General features: G+C 40.9%; 1 protein-coding gene across 16 annotated transcripts in view; it reads left to right on the forward strand.

The window, feature by feature from the left end:
* Window positions 1–16,991, forward strand: part of LTBP1 (latent transforming growth factor beta binding protein 1) — a 458,508-nt gene that overhangs the window by 218,892 nt on the left and 222,625 nt on the right. The window lies entirely within an intron of this gene.

Consider the following 16,991-nt stretch of genomic DNA (forward strand, 5'->3'; position numbering starts at 1 on the left):
TGATGTCTAGAAAGATATGTGGCTGCCTTTCTCAACTGCACGTTCCTTTGGTGGCCACACGGGATATTCTGTATCCTTTGTGTTGGACACTTTCCTGGTCATGGCGTTTGAGATGCCTTGCACTGCACCCCCGTGTCACCTTCCTCTGTGCTCCTTGGTGATGGCTTACTATCAGGAAGAGAACACTGTGAGGAATCCCCTCTCTTTAAAAGAGAATAAAAGACCAGGATGAAGAAATATGGTGTCCTGGGGTGGCGTAGTTAGGTGGGAGCCATGGGAAAGTAATGATCCATGGAGGGAGGGAATAAAAGGAAGCTGTAGACGGGCCATGCAGATTTTTGTTTATAATAGTGGTTCCCAAACATTGTCTACTCAGAATTTATCCCTTTTGGCATCCAGCTGAATTTTACAGACCCCATTTCGTTTTATTACCCACTGAGTTTCTTCTTTTACATCTCTCAGGGAATGTCTCTCTGCTTTTGTGTTAGTCCTGGACCTCCACTCTGTTATCCTGCATTCTTCCCCCACTCTCCCATCCTTGACCCCACCCTAAACTGCCCTTCCTTCTTTTCCTTTTTTTTTTCTACCACATTATGTCTTCCCCCTTTTGAAGACTTCCATTCAAAATAACTTAGCTTTAAAAAAAAAGGGGGGGGGGAGGAAGTTGTATTAATAACTAATGGTAAGCTATTTAGGTTGCAGTTTGAAGCAAAATGAGTGATAACTCATATTTATACAGTGGGTAAAAACTCCAGATGGAACAAGTTAAATAAGCAAGAAAGAGATGAAAATCATCTGAAGAGCTGGTATGAAATAGATTATGTCACACACATAGAGGGGTAGCAGCTTTTAAAACAATGAAACAGAACGTTATAGAGCAAAGAAGCTATAAACTTAATTACATGGAATTAGTAAAATATCTGTATCAAATAAACTAAAACGAATAGGAAATACATTTACAAAGATATTTTCATCATAAAGACAAAATCTTAAATCTATTATCTATAAAAACCATCATTAAAATAATTTTAAAAATCATTAAGATTTTATGGGATGGGTAAAATATAAAGATAGTTAAAACAGTAAAAAAAAAAAAAAAAACTACAGGAAGTGTTAGAAATCTTTAGTAAATAGTCACATGCAGAATCAACATTGTGATAAAGTAACCTGATTGCATGTAGAATATTACAGCTTAGAAGTTATTCTGAAACTGTTAAACTGGTGCTAATATTAAAGAACAAAATCCAGTTTTGACAAGGTGTGAATTTGGATATATGTTCATACACTGCTATTGATGTTAATAATTGGTAAACTCTTATTTAGAGGATTCATCTATTGATGTACTCAGCAGTTCTGTGTCTCCTCATTGAGTACTGGGAGTGGAGTAGTGAATGAAATAACATGCAGTATATGCAACAACCCCTTCCTCGCTTGTTGCGTGGGTTTTGTTTCCCCTTTTATTTTTAAAAAATTGTTGGCTTTGCTGCATGCAGGCTTTCTTTAGTTGCAGCAAGTGGGGGCCACTCTTCATTGAGGTCCAAGGACTTCTCATTGCAGTGGCTTCTCTTGCAGAGTGTGGGCTCTAGGTGTGCGGCTTCAGTAGCTCTGGTGTGTGGGCTCAGTTGTTGTGGCACATGGGTTTAGTTGCTCCGAAGCATGTGGGATCCTCTAAGCCCACGGATTGAACCGGTGTCTCTTGGATTGCAAGGCAGATTCTTATTTTCTGGACCACTAGGGAAGCCCCTGGTTTCCCCTTTTATATGTTCCCATCGTATCCTAATCAGGGAGTTAATGCTGATGGCTAACCTTTGCTGCGTACTTACTATGTGCTGAGTGCTTTGAATATATGACTTCATTCAAGACACACAACAACCATATGAGCTGGGTTCAGTTTTTATGCTCATTTCATAGGTGAAGAAATGAGGGGCAGAGAAATGCTAAATAACTTGCCTATGATCATATCACTAAGAAATGGTGAAACTGGCATCCACACCCCCTTGAGATCTAATTCCAGGCCCTTGTTCTTACTGCTTGTGCTCCTTGTCCTCCCTGTGATAAGACGGTTACATTGGTTTAATTGGTTCATATGTTTTTCTGGTTGATGATATCACCTAGCACATTGCCTGTTACCTAATAAGTGGTTGCTCAATATTAGTTGAATGCATAAGGAAAGAATTACTAAGAAGGATGAAACGATGTACTTGAGGATGTTCCTTGCAGCTTTATCTGTAAGAGTTAAAAAGAAATTCAGACAGTCTAAACAAATAAAAAAGGAATGGTTATGTAATTTACCATCTGTCAGCTTAGGGAGATATTTTGTAGCTCTTTAGGCTCTATATCAGTTTATAACATGGGACAGTATCTTGGCTATATAGGGACAAAAGAATACAAATGTGAGATGTGGTGATCCACACCATAACCTGGATTTCCCTCTAGGCATCAGCTTATGGGATATAGATAATATAATGATGATAATAAACACGAGTTATGCTAGCTCCAGACCCTTGCGTACTTACACAGAAACTTCATCCCTACTGCAACTCTTGGGAGAATACCTAAGGATCACCAAGGGTTCTCCCTCCTCCCCACCCAGTGCTGGTGAGCTGCACATCACAAACCATCTGCCCAGGTCTTTCTTTCCAGACCCTTCAAGACCCACTGCAGATGCAGCCCCAAGAGGGAGAGTCCTCACCCCGCCCTGTGAAGGTCCCTCCCCAGAACACCCAGCGCAGTGCCCTGCCTGACCTTGCTTCACGCTCAGGGAGAGGTGGTTGATAACCTGTAGAACTGGGAGAATAACCCTTTCTCTAACCCTGTCCTGCTGCTGGGCCCCAAACCAAGATTCTCCTCATCCCGAGAGTCTCACAAAGATGATGATACAACAGAAGGGAAGAGCCAGGGGGGTCAGAGATTTTGGATTGCTTGGTTTGTTGACATTTGCCATGGGCTTAGAACAGTACTTGCTATGGCAGACATAGAATAAAACTTCACTGAATGAGCCGATACCACTTTTTGAGCTTCAGGCCTTGCTTTCTCACCTCACGGGAATGGAGGGGGACAGTGATGGATCAGCAGATTGCATTGGCACTTTCTGCAGTCGTGGAAGGGCCCTCTGTGCTGTCCACAAGCACTGTTCGATTCTTTTTTCATTCCATTGTTTTTGACTTTGTTCTGAGTCTTCCTCTGATGTCTGTGCATCCTTCTTTTTTTTTTTTTTTTGTTTTTTTTAAAAAGAAGCCCTGATATGTTTCAGCTCATGTATTTCAACCCTTGGAGGATTTCATGAGTGTACCTCATCTACAACTGGCCAGATCTCCATCTAAGTTAGGTTTTGCCCCATTTGCACATCTGGTGACCAGTTATGAAGACTGATTCTGTGGAAGAAGGAAGGAAGACTTGGGACAAGACCATGTGGTGAGACTCGAAGGATACCTCTTGGTCTTTCCATCAAAAGATCTATGTGGAAAAGAGCACTGGATCAGGGTTTAGGAAGCGTGGGCTCAATCCCATGTCTGTCACAATCTGGTCCTGAAACCTAAGTACACACAATCTCTGTAGCTCACTCTTTGATGAATAAGGTGATTGAATTAAGTTAGTTCAGATCAGATCAGATCAGTCGCTCAGTCGTGTCCGACTCTTTGCGACCCCATGAATCGCCGCACACCAGGCCTCCCTGTCCATCACCAACTCCCGGAGTTCACTGAGACTCACGTCCATCGAATCAGTGATGCCATCCAGCTATCTCATCCTCTGTCGTCCCCTTCTCCTCCTGCCCCCAATCCCTCCCAGCATCAGGGTCTTTTCCAATGAGTCAACTCTTCGCATGAGGTGGCCAAAGTACTGGAGTTTCAGCTTCAGCATCATTCCTTCCAAAGAAATCCCAGGGCTGATCTCCTTCAGAATGGACTGGTTGGATCTCCTTGCAGTCCAAGGGACTCTCAAGAGTCTTCTCCAACACCACAGTTCAAAAGCATCAATTCTTCGGCACTCAGCCTTCTTCACAGTCCAACTCTCACATCCATACATGACCACAGGAAAAACCATAGCCTTGACTAGACGAACCTTTGTTGGCAAAGTAATGTCTCTGCTTTTGAATATGCTATCTAGGTTTGTCATAACTTTCCTTCCAAGGAGTAAGCGTCTTTTAATTTCATGGCTGCAGTCACCATCTATAGTGATTTTGGAGCCCAGAAAAATAAAGTCTGACACTGTTTCCACTGTTTCCCCATCTATTTCCCATGAAGTGGTGGGACCGGATGCCATGATCTTCGTTTTCTGAATGTTGAGCTTTAAGCCAACTCTTTCACTTTCCACTTTCACTTTCATCAAGAGGCTTTTGAGTTCCTCTTCACTTTCTGCCATAAGGGTGGTGTCATCTGCATATCTGAGGTTATTGACATTTCTCCTGGCAATCTTGATTCCAGCTTGTGTTTCTTCCAGTCCAGCGTTTCTCATGATGTACTCTGCGTATAAGTTAAATAAACAGAGTGACAATATACAGCCTTGATGAACTCCTTTTCCTATTTGGAACCAGTCTGTTGTTCCATGTCCAGTTCTAATTGTTGCTTCTGGACCTGCATACAAATTTCTCAAGAGGCAGATCAGGTGGTCTGGTATTCCCATCTCTTTCAGAATTTTCCACAGTATATTGTGATCCACACAGTCAAAGGCTTTGGCATAGTCAATAAGCAGAAATAGATGTTTTTCTGGAACTATCTTGCTTTTTCTATGATCCAGTGGATGTTGGCAATTTGATCTCTGGTCAGCTTGAACATCAGGAAGTTCACGGTTCACATATTGCTGAAGCCTGGCTTGGAGAATTTTGAGCATTACTTTGCTAGGGTGTGAGATGAGTGCAATTGTGCGGTAGTTTGAGCATTCTTTGGCATTGCCTTTTTTTGGGATTGGAATGAAAACTGACCAGTCCTGTGGCCACTGCTGAGTTTTCCAAATGTGCTGGCATGTTGAGTGCAGCACTTTCACAGCATCATCTTTCAGGATTTGAAATAGCTCAACTGGAATTCCATCACCTCCACTAGCTTTGTTCCTAGTGATGCTTTCTAAGGCCCACTTGACTTCACATTCCAGGATGTCTGGCTCTAGGTGAGTGATCACACCATCGTGATTATCTGGGTCGTGAAGATCTCCTTTTTAGCACCTTTAACACTGTAACGCTTTATGGATTATAGTTTGAAAACTACCGCTTTAGTACAAAAGGTCCCCAATTTACAGGGGTTCAGCTTACCTGATGATGGTTCAGAAGCCATGTGGATTTGGTTGAAGCCGTACTTTGAATTTTGATCTTTTTCCTGAGCTAATGATAAGTGCTAGGATCCTCTCTCATGAGGCTGGGCAGTGGCAGCCACTGCGTTTCCAGTAGTCACACCATCGTGAGGGTAAACCACCAATATACACATAACCCTCTTCTGTACACATGCAACCATTCTGTTTTTCATTTCAGTACAGTATTTAATCAGTACATGAGACAGTCAACACTTTATTATAAAATAGGCTTGTTAGATGATGTTGCCTAATTATAAGTGTTCTGAAAGCATTTAAGGTAGACAAAGCTCAGCTAGGATGGTTGCTAGGTTAGATGTATTAAATGCATTGTTGACTTTTGATATTATAGATGGGTTTATTGGGACATAACCACAATGTAAGCTAAAGAAGTCCTGTGTATGCTTAAGTTAAACAGCATCAGAAAGAAATGAGGAGTGTTACAAGAGATAAATGCTGCATTTTTTTCCATCTTGAATTTTTAGGGAATTAATGGCAACATTTTTTTATGTTGAGTTTTTGTCTGCAAAATGCTGTGCTGTGAAATACGGGAGCAGTACAAAGAAGAAAAAGCATTATGGCCTCTTTCCTTCTATATTTAAAATCCAGTAGGAGGAAGAGAAAAATAATTATAATACAAGGCAAATTGATAAATGACATAGAAATTATTAAATATTAGATGCTCCCTCCGGGTTTGCAAGTGCTTCTAGGCTTCTTCCTATTCAGTATCTCCCTTTCTTTGGAGGAAAGTTTCTTTATTGGAGGCCATATTTAGACCAGACTTGAAAGGGCTGCAGGAATTGGGATGTGCTGTGAAGTCAGGAGGTTGAGTGCCATTAGCTATGTGCTCTCAAGTTAGATATGTATGTCGAGGTTTTTTTTAAATTACTCTTTTTAAAAATACTTATTTATTTGGCTGTACCAGGTCTTATTTGCAGTATGCAGGCTCTTTAGTCGCAGCATGTGAACTTCTTGTGGCATGACCTGACCAGGGATGGAATCCCGGGCCCCTTGCATTGGGAGTGTGGCAGAGTCTTAGCCACTGGACCACCAGGGAAGTCTCTATGTCAAGGTTTTGGCTCAGCAAATATTTTAAAATTATAAATGTAGAGTAATCTCTAATCCTGTCCCGATGGCTCAAGAATAAATAAAGAACAAGCAGATAATAATTAATTTAATGAGAGTTTGAACTTGGTTCTCCAGACCAAGTTTGCAAATTATAGTGGTGCAGTACATTTTTTTAAACTTATTTTTAATATCATATATAACTTAAGTGGTATTGTTTTTTGAGAAAGCATTTTGCAATGATATTAAAGAAAATGCCCTGCTACAATAGCTAAAATGATGTTGTTTCTCTGAAGATAGCTGCAGTGATACCACTGTAAAAGGTATAGTCTTTAGGGATGAAGCATGGCATCGTTTTTATAAAACCTATCTCCCTGTCCATTAGTCTATAGCTCTATCACTTCCCCCATTATGTTTACGTAATGCTTTCAAGTGAGGTCAGCTTTTCATAAACATTTGGGCATTTTATAAACTGCTTTGTCGCTAAGTAGGCAACTGATGTTTGAATCAGTGTCTGACTATACATTAAAATAAAAAGAAAGCACATCATGTGGCAAATTAACCCCAGCCCCTTCTACATGAATTACAAGTGACTGAATATGTATGTGTTCCTTTTAAAGAATTTATATTGTGTCAGTCACATTAGGTGAGATGAGGAAATCTGAATTTCACTCTACTGCCTTGGCTAGAGTTTTGAGAACCATAATTACAGAAATAGGAAAGAACCTGTGGATTATGTCATTGAACCACTCCCCTTTTGCAGAGGCAGGCACAGTAATCCACAAAAGTGAAATGACTTGCCTCAGTCTCCCAAGGTGTATGGGATTGATGTGTTTACTCTGCAACCTGAAGATGTTGTTGTGTTATTCCTAAAGGCCAAAGAGCCCTAGGTTTGGGAGTTTCTGAGAGCAAGCCTCTATGGATGAAGGGTATAAAGTGGAATTTTATGATTTGCTTGATATGGAAGGCTCCCTGGAAGAACGTATTAGTTGCTCAGTCGTGTCCGATTCTTCATGACACCACGGACTCTAGCCTACCAGGGTACTTTGTCCATGGGATTTCCTAGGCAAGAATACTGGAGTGGGTAGCCATTTCCTTCTCCAGGAGATCTTTCCAACCTGGGGATTGAACCCAGGTCTATCCACATTGCAAGCAGATTCTTTACTGTCCTGAACCACCTGGGAACCCCAGAAAGCTCCCTAGGTTATGCAAAATATAAAACTGGATCAAATGAGATAGCTCACAGCTATGGTGAGGTTGATGATCTGTGAGCAGAAAGCCATAAACAAAGCGGAGATGATGAATGGCTTCATCCCAAATTGGAAGCTCTGGTGAGCGTGTGGGTGGTAGGGCTTCCTATCGCCCCTGTTATAAACAGAACGTACTATCCAAGCATTTGCTAATGCACACCAGCATTAAAAATTAGATTCGTGGGGTTTTTGTTTGTATTAAGGTTTGCATTTGTTGAAATGTGTATTTCCTTTCATTCTAGTCCAGTGTAGTTATTTGATAGATGGGGATGGGATGAAAATGATCATCTTAATTTACAGAGCAAGTAAAACATAGATTGTGGTGGGTGCATTTTTAGCTTTTAGGAAAGCATTTTTCCCTTTCCCCAAGACTTCTGTGGACTCTTTTTTCCCCTTTTATGTGTACTATGACGAACATTAGTCTCATGTCTCACACATTGAGAAAACAATCCTCTTACTGAAAACAATTGAGATGTATTCTCCCACAGCTCTGGGGACCAGAAAGTCAAAGTCAAGATGTAGAGGGCCACCCTCCCCCTGGAGGCTTAGAAGAGAGTCCCTTTCTTGACTCTTCCCAATTCTCATGGCTGTCAGTGCTCCCTGACTTCTGGCTGCATCATTTCCATCTCTGCCTCCATCATATTGCTTCTTCCTCTTTGGCCAAATTGCACTGGACCTCAATCTTAAAAGGACTTTGTTATTGAAATGAGAGGTCACTTGGATAAGTCAGGTTAAGTGCCTCCTCTCAGAAATTCTAGTCACATTTGTTTTACTCATCTACCACCTGAAGTAATATTCACAGATTCTGGGTGTTCACAGGACATAGGCATATCTTTCGGGAGACCACCATTCAGCCCACTATGATTATCATGTGCATAGATAATCAATAAAAAGAATTTTTTTAAAGTCATCTTACCGTATAGAGTCATTATCTATTTGAGTCTTGAATTAAGAATTTAACTTCAGTCTAGCTAAATAGTTATTCAGAAATTTAAAATGAGGTCCAGAAACTCAAAGCCAAGTTCACAGTACACAATGTGAACTTGGCTTTCACATACATACAATAGGTGATTCTATTTAACCTTGCTTACCTTTGTCCTTTCTCTTCCCCTGGTTCTGTCTTTTGTACGTCTTAATCTATCCTGGTCCTGAGTTTTAACTTACATTTTTCCTGTTTTAATGGTATCTGCTATTATGTGTGTTAAGTCACTTCAGTCATGTCTGACTCTTTACGACGCTATGGACTGTTGCCTGCGAGGCTCCACTGTCTATGAGGATTCTCCAAGTGAGAATACTAGAATGGGTTGCCATGCCTTCCTCCAGGGCATCTTCCTGACGCAGAGATTGAACCCATGTCTCCTGCGGCTCCTGCATTGCAGGTGGACTTTTTACTGCTGGGAAGGCTTTATAGGCAGCCCTATATTTTCTTGGGCTCCAAAATCACTGCAGATGGTGACTGCAGTCATGAAATTAAAAGACGTTTGCTCCTTGGAAGAAAGCTATGACAAACCTAGACAGCATATTAAAAAGCAGAGACGTTACTTTACCGACAAAGGTCTGTATCATCAAAGCTATGGTTTTTCCAGTAGTCAAATATCAATGTGAGAGTTGACTATAAAGAAAGTTGAGCACCAAAGAATCGATGCTTTTGAACTGTGGTGTTAGACAAGACTCTTGAGAGTCCCTTGGACTGCAAGGAGATCAAACCAGTCAATTATAAAGGAAATCAATCCTGAATATTCATTGGAAGGACTGGTGCTGAAGCTGAAGCTCCAATACTTTGGCCACCTGATGTGAAGTGCTGACTAATTAGAAAAGACCCTGATGCTGGGAAAGATTAAAGGCAGGAGGAGAAGGAGATGACAGAGGTTGAGATGGTTGGATGGCATCACTGACTCAATGGACATGAGTTTGAGCAAAACATGGAAGATGGTGAAGGACAGGGAATCCTGGCATGCTGCAGTCCATGGGGTCGCTAAGAGTCAGACACAACTGAGCGACTGAACAACAGCAGCAAATATCCTTGTGGAAAGAAAGAAGAGTCGACCCCTGCTCTGTCTCTCCAGCCAGCTTTTCTCACTTTCTGTTTTCCTTTGACATTCCCACCATATCTGCCTCCTTCAGTTTCTGGGCCTTTCTAAACCTTGTCTCACCTTAAGATCTTACCTCCTGTTATTTCTTCTTCTGCAAACACCCTTCTACCAGTGTTCACATCACTAGATTCTTCTTCTTTCGGGTTTAGGTGCAATGTCACCTCCTTGGACAGGTTGTTCCAGACAACCTGGATCACAGATGTTTTGTTGGTTCCGTTTGGGACTCTGTTTAAGTTACCAGACAGATAATCAAGAATAGACTCTAAGCAATTCTGGAACACAACAATGGTAAATCTCTGCATTCAAAAAAAAAAAAGAAAAACTTAGATTTTAGTAAATGCCTACTAATTTCTATACTTCCTTTCTTGGCTCATGTGTAGGACAGCTCCTCTGTTCTCACTCCAGAGAGATGTGACCTCTCCATCTTGGCCTCCAGCTTCAGTCGTATTATTTATTTTTTGATGCAGTGGGGGTAGGAGTTGGGGTGATACATACTGAATTAAATGGGAAGCATGCAGGTCTTTAAGAAGAGGGATAGGTTCTTAAAATAAGCAGTGGTTTTATTTGCAGGGCAGGAATAGTGACACAGACATAGAGATCAGTCTTGTGGATACAGTGGGGCAATTGAGAGCGTAGCACAGAAACATATACATTCAGTTCAGTTCAGTCGCTCAGTCGTGTCCAACTCTTTGTGACCCCATGAATAGCAGCATGCCAGGCCTCCCTGTCCATCACCAACTCCTGGAGTTCACCCAAACTCACATCCATCGAGTCGGTGATGCCATCCAGCCATCTCATCCTCTGTCATCCCCTTCTTCTCCTGCCCCCAATCCCTCCCAGCATCAGTCAATGAGTCAACTCTTCGCATGAGGTGGCCAAAGTATTGGAGTTTCAGCTTCAACATCAGTCCTTCTAATGAACACCCAGACTGATCTCCTTTAGGATGGACTGGTTGGATCTCCCTGCAGTCCAAGGGACTCTCAAGAGTCTTCTCCAACACCATAGTTCAAAGGCATCAATTCTTCAGCACTCAGCTTTCTTCACAGTCCAACTCTCACATCCATACATGACCACTGGAAAAACCATAGCCTTGACTAGAGGGACCTTTGTTGGCAAAGTAATATCTCTGCTTTTGAATATGCTGTCTAGGTTGGTCATAACTTTCCTTCCAAGGAGTAAGCATCTTTTAATTTCATGGCTGCAATCACCATCTGCAGTGATTTTGCAGCCCCCCAAAATAAAGTCTGACTCTGTTTCCACTGTTTCCCCATCTATTTGCCATGAAGTGATGGGACCGGATGCCATGATCTTCATTTTCTGAATGTTGAGCTTTAAGCCAACTTTTTCACTCTCCTCTTTCACTTTCATCAAGAGGCTTTTTAGTTCCTCTTCACTTTTTGCCATAAGGGTGGTGTCATCTGCATATCTGAGATTTTCTCCCGGCAATCTTGATTCCAGCTTGTGTTTCTTCCAGCCCAGCATTTCTCATGATGTACTCTGCATATAAGTTAAATAAGCAGGGTGATGATATACAGCCTTGACGTACTCCATTTCCTATTTGGGACCAGCCTGTTGTTCCATGTCCAGTTCTAACTTTTGCTTCCTGAGAGAGTAGCACAGAAACATATACATTAGCGTATGTTAAATAGACAGACAGTGGAAAGGGAGCTCCGCCTGGTGCTCTGTGACAACCTAGAAGGGTGGGAGGTTTAAGAGGGGGGCACTGATTTGCATTGTTGTATGGCAGAAACCAACACAACATTGTAAAGCAATTATCCTCCAATTAAAAATACATTAAAAAAATGAGCAATGGTTTGCTGTAGTGTTTATTATCTGACATTTTGTTATCTGAAAGCTTTAAACGGCTACAGTATTAACCTACTTTCTGGCTGAATAGGATCTGTGGGTATCCTTTAAAAGAGAGCAAGGTGGGTATATTTAGGGGAGAGATAAAGTGATAACTTGAACTTGCTAAAAATATTATTACTTTTCTTTTCACTTTGCAAGGGATAGCAACCAAAACGTTGAACGCCTTTAAGAGAACATTATTCTCCTAATGAGAGACAAGTGGGAAAGTGGAAGTAGCTCTTCAAATCAAAATCATGTGTGTGTCTCTTCTACAAAACGACAGATGTAGGTTTTCCTTCAGATGGGAGTTTGTTTGCTCTGCTCTGCCTTGACCACAATAACTTGAAACAGTCTGCTGGCACACAAAGCGAGGGGGTGGGTAGAGGGGCCAGGGTGTTGCTGGGAGTTGCCTTTAGGAAAGTCAAGCACATTCTTAGAGCGCTTTTTGGGGACAAGCAGCTGAAATATTTTTATAGTCAGCTAAGATAACAGGGAAGAATGAGAGTCTAGCTTTTTATAGCCCCAATGTGTAGAAAATTCAGTTTGCCCATATTTGTATACAGATCAGTACCTCTTCATTTAAACTAAGTTCCAATTTGTGGCGTAGACTGTGAATATTATCCTCTCAGCCTAGTTTGTTGAGGCCTGCTAGTTTTATGGACCACTGTGAATGGTGGAATGTACCGAAACGCTGGGCATATTTAAATCCTCCAACTTTTTCTTCCAGCCTGGATCCTTTTGCTCATTGTGACCTTTTATAGTCGTACCATGAGATGCTTGGAGTGGTTGTCATGAAATCACGCTCTTTGGAATAACAGGCTAAAGGCACACATACCTCTTGTTATTTGTGGTAGGTCCCAGGGGACTGTATGATGCAATGAAGTGAATTATGGTGATGGCCAAAAGATGTCGAGCTCACAAGGTTATGAAATTTCTCAGCCAGTATTCTATATTACACCTTCCAGTTATGTGTTCTAAAATATATGTGCCATAGCTAGACTTAAAACTAGCATACCACAGGCTTCTCAAGGCAGCCTTAAAGATAACTTACTCTTTTCCCTCTTCATGTGTTGAGAACGTTTTATAGAACAGTGGCACCCCAGACTATATATCACCAGGCAATGTTTTGAAAGTGGCATGAACTTTTGAAACAGAAAGAAACTATTCATAGTCAAATCCTTAACTTTTGTAGGGTGATTTTAAATTTGTTTTCTTTGACATAAAAGACTATTTAGCTTTAAAAAGATCAACCTGCCACAAAGGACTCAACGCACAGTGAATGAATTGAGGCAAAGAACTTTAGATTGTAATTTAGATTTTTGTGAAAATGCTGGAACAGGAGAATAAGTATTTTATTTCTCATTCATAAATGGTTATAAATAGTGGCCAGTTACTGGTTGGAATAAGTCAGTAGAAGTGGTTTCTTTTATGACCAGAGAGAAACAGGGTTATTGGAGTTCTATTTTGGGATTGTTGCTGTATCCACTTAGACTGGTACTGTTTTTGAAATGTTTGCGTGGAAGCTATCTCCAAGGTTTAAAAATAAATTTAAACAAAGCTAATTAAATTAATTTTAGATTTCAAAATCTACTATTGATACTAGAAATAAACATCAGCTTTGTTAAAAAAAATAAAGATGGTATTTTAGTAAAGGTGATAGGTAGACCTCTTGCACGGTGGTGCAGCACCATAAAAATGACCATGGAAGCTATAACTGTGCAAAACAACCTTAATAATCAATGGGGAAAGTACTAGTTCCATCGCCTTAATTTTTTTTTTTTGTCAAAACATTAAAATTTTTTTACTGTAGGTGATGTATGTATAGGGAAAGGGGAAAAAATAGTAGAGGCAATATTTACAAAGTGCCCTATGATTTAAAGTGTTAGAAACACTGAGAACTAAAGTGTTTTATTTCTTTGAGTAGAACTTAAGAGTCTCCTGAATATTTTCACTTTCTTCTGATATACTGTATGATGTGGAGTGAGTATCTTTTCTTTGCCTTAGTGAACCTGTTAGTGAACCTTTCTAAGTTTGAATCAGGTTTCAACAATTCACCTTTGTGCTTTCGAAGTTGTGGAATATCTGAGTTCCCTTAATGTCATTTCTTTGGGACCATCTTTATCCTACATCACAACCACTTTCCAGTTTCATTTCCAGTGTTACCACTTTCTGTTTCTTTGCTGTGCCTACTTTTTTTCTTTTGGCCATTTTGATTATACACTTCTGTAAAATGTCATGTGAGTTTGTCCTTGTGAAGTGATGAGGCAACTCAACTACCTGCTTTGCTGTCCATGTATGAGGGAGGTTCAAGAGAGAGGGGATATATGAACTGAATAACAGATATGCCGGGATCAGTTGCCAACAGACTCTGAAGGAGTGATATGACTGGTTATTGGCCGTGATACACATCTGTTATTTATGTAGTGATTTGTGGACCAAGGAGATAGCAGTGAAGTTACCTAGTTAATATTGTGGCAAATGAAGTTCAGGTCATGTTTTTGGGAGACTGGTATTATTTAATTAAACTGTATTAACTGAAATTCATGCATATTGTGCTAAGTCACTTCAGTCATGTCCCACTCTTTATGACCCCATGGACTGTAGTCTGCCAGGCTTCTCTGTCCATGGGATTCTCCAGGTGAGAATATTGGAGTGGGTTGCCATGTTCTCTTCCAGGGGATCTTCCTGACCCAGGGATCGACCATACAAAATAAAGTGTGCTTCTATTCCAGTGATAAATTATTTGAGATGCTTGCTCCTTGGAAGAAAAGTTATGACCAACCTAGCAGCATATTAAAAAGCAGAGACATTACTTTACCAACAAAGGTCCGTCTATTCAAAGCTATGGTTTTTCCAGTACTCATGTATGGATGAGAGAGTTGGACTATAAAGAAAGCTGAGTGCCAAAAAATTGATGCTTTTGAACTGTGGTGTTGGAGAAGACCCTTGAGAGTCCCTTGGACTGCAAGGAGATCCAACCACCCAATTCTAAAGGAAATCAGTCCTGAATATTCATTGGGAGAACTGATGCTGAAGCTGAAACTCCAATACTTTGGCCACCTGATGCAAAGAACTGATTCACTGGAAAAGACCCTGATGTTGGGAAAGATTGAAGGCAGGAGGAGAAGGGGGCAACAGAGGATGAGATGGCTGGATGACATCACCAACATGATGGACATGAGTTTGAGTAGGCTCCAGGAGGACAGGGAAGGACAGGGAAGCCTGGCGTGCTGTAGTCCATGAGGTCGTGAAGAGTTGGATACAAATGAGCAACTGAACTAAACTGAATGGACTGAAAATCTTGGCTAGGCATGCACATTAAACTCATCCAGCAGCAAGCTGTTGTTTAGTAGAAATTCAATTTAGAATTGAACTTGGAATTATGAAGTCTTTGACTCAACCTCAGAGTCAGCTTTGACTCTTCTTCTTACTCAGCACCTCAGTGTAGATTAGACGCTTGAGGAAGCGTATTCCAGACCCTATCTTGCATGGGTAGTTTTGACTTTATCTGTCCCATAGTCAGACCCTGGACATAGTTCTTGGCAGTCACCTTGGTCATTTTTTTCCAGTTCTTTTCTTTCTCCTTCAGTGTCTTACCTCTTCCTTCACCTTCTGTTTACTTCCTGTGTCCTATCTCCACGTTTTACTGATTGCCTGTCTATCATAATATTACTTCATGTTTCTATCAGTTCTTTTTACTGTGATCCTAATCCAAGGGTTTTTCAAGTTGTCTTTCAGTTATTTTAATATTCTCCTATCTGACTTCTCTACTTGGTCACTCTCCTTTCCAGCTAATGCCACATGCCATCACAAGATAATCTTCCTGGAAAATTCTCTCCCTGAAGTCTCCAAAATGATTTATTAATTACAGAATAAAATCCAAACTCTTTATCAGACCTTTACCCATTCTCAGAGTTAAGTCTACATCTCCCAGTTTATCACCTGACCCCTCTCCCCAAGGAATCTGGGGTTTCAACAACACAGGCTTTCTCATCTTCCAAATTTGCCTACCTCTGGCCTTTTCACACACCATCCTCCTGGGATGCAGTCCTTTCTGTTTTTCTGAATCCCCACCTTCAAAGACTTATTTCAAGTGAGCTCTTCTGAAAAGTCTATTTTGACTTCCCAGAAATGACTTTTCTCTGAAATTCCATAGAATTTGCGTTTTATATTTTCTAGTGTTACTTATTTGTTGATGTGTATTTTTAGTTATCATGTATTATCTAACAGCTCCAGTTAGCTTTTACTTTCTTCTGTAGTACCTAGAATGGTATTTGACAAAGTAGTAGCCATAAATCTGTTCATTCTTTCATCTAGTAATTTTTTTTTGAGCTGCAGCATTTTTTCTAAAAGCTGAGCTACATGTTAGGGGTAAAACATTGAAGTCCCTGACCTCACAGAGCTCTAGTTGAATGGGACATACAGAAACGAAATCAGAGGATTATAATGCAGTAAGCCGAGGGGCATGATGAACAGTGAATGAGAGCCCATGGAGGCACAGAGGAAAGGCCCAAACCTAGATGAGGGGCAACTGGAAATGCTTCCAGGAAGTGAGGTTTAAGCAGAATCTAAAAGGTGAGTAGGAGTTAGGTGGGCAAGCGGGGAGGGTGTTGGGAAGTAAATGGAAAGAGTGTTCCAGGCCAAGGATGCAGGGTAGATAAAACATGAGGAGGGGTGAGAGAGCCCTGTCCACTCAGGAATCAAATTCAAAGTAGCTGAATTATAGGAAATGACATTTCAGAGAAAATAGGATCTCTATGATGAGAAAGATGTGGACATATTTGATAAATGTTTAGAAGGCAGGACCTGGAGAACTGGATATTTGAGTGGTTTGAGAAGACCCTCAGATTTCTGTTAAGCATCCCTCAGTGAATGGGGGATGTTAGAGGGAAGATGATCCTGTTCCAAGTGGGACATTGTAAGTTTGAGATGTCTATAGAAGATGTACAGGATGTAGACAGTGTGGAGCGCAGAAGAAAGCTTTGGCTCAGAAATATGGTTTTGAGTGACATCATCATATGGTAGGATGAAATCAGAAAGTGTAGGGTTAGTGAAGCAGAAGATTTTAAGACCAAATCTTGAAGCACATCTGTGTTTAAAGGATAAGGAAAGAGTGGAGTCTGCAAAGAATAGCAAGAGACAGTAGACAAAGGGGAAAGAGCAAACTAGGTGGGTGAGATGTCACAGAAGCTAAGGGAAGACTGAAATCCAACCAATGGATTTAGCAATGTGGAGACCATTAGTGACCTGAGTAAGAGGAGTTTCAGTGTAGGAGAGGTATGGGAAAAGGGAACAAACACAAAGAAGGGAATACAACTTGGTGCTGGCTAGCTAGTAGTGAGCAGAGAAGTGAGCAGATAATTCTTTTGGAAAGTTTGGTCATGGAAGAGAGGATTGAAGCAGAGTAGATGCTGAAAGAGAATGGAGTTGAGAGACTTATTTTTTAAGCTGCTGG

Source organism: Bubalus kerabau, chromosome 11 (assembly GCF_029407905.1).
Source record: "Bubalus kerabau isolate K-KA32 ecotype Philippines breed swamp buffalo chromosome 11, PCC_UOA_SB_1v2, whole genome shotgun sequence".
Taxonomy (NCBI): domain Eukaryota; kingdom Metazoa; phylum Chordata; class Mammalia; order Artiodactyla; family Bovidae; genus Bubalus; species Bubalus kerabau.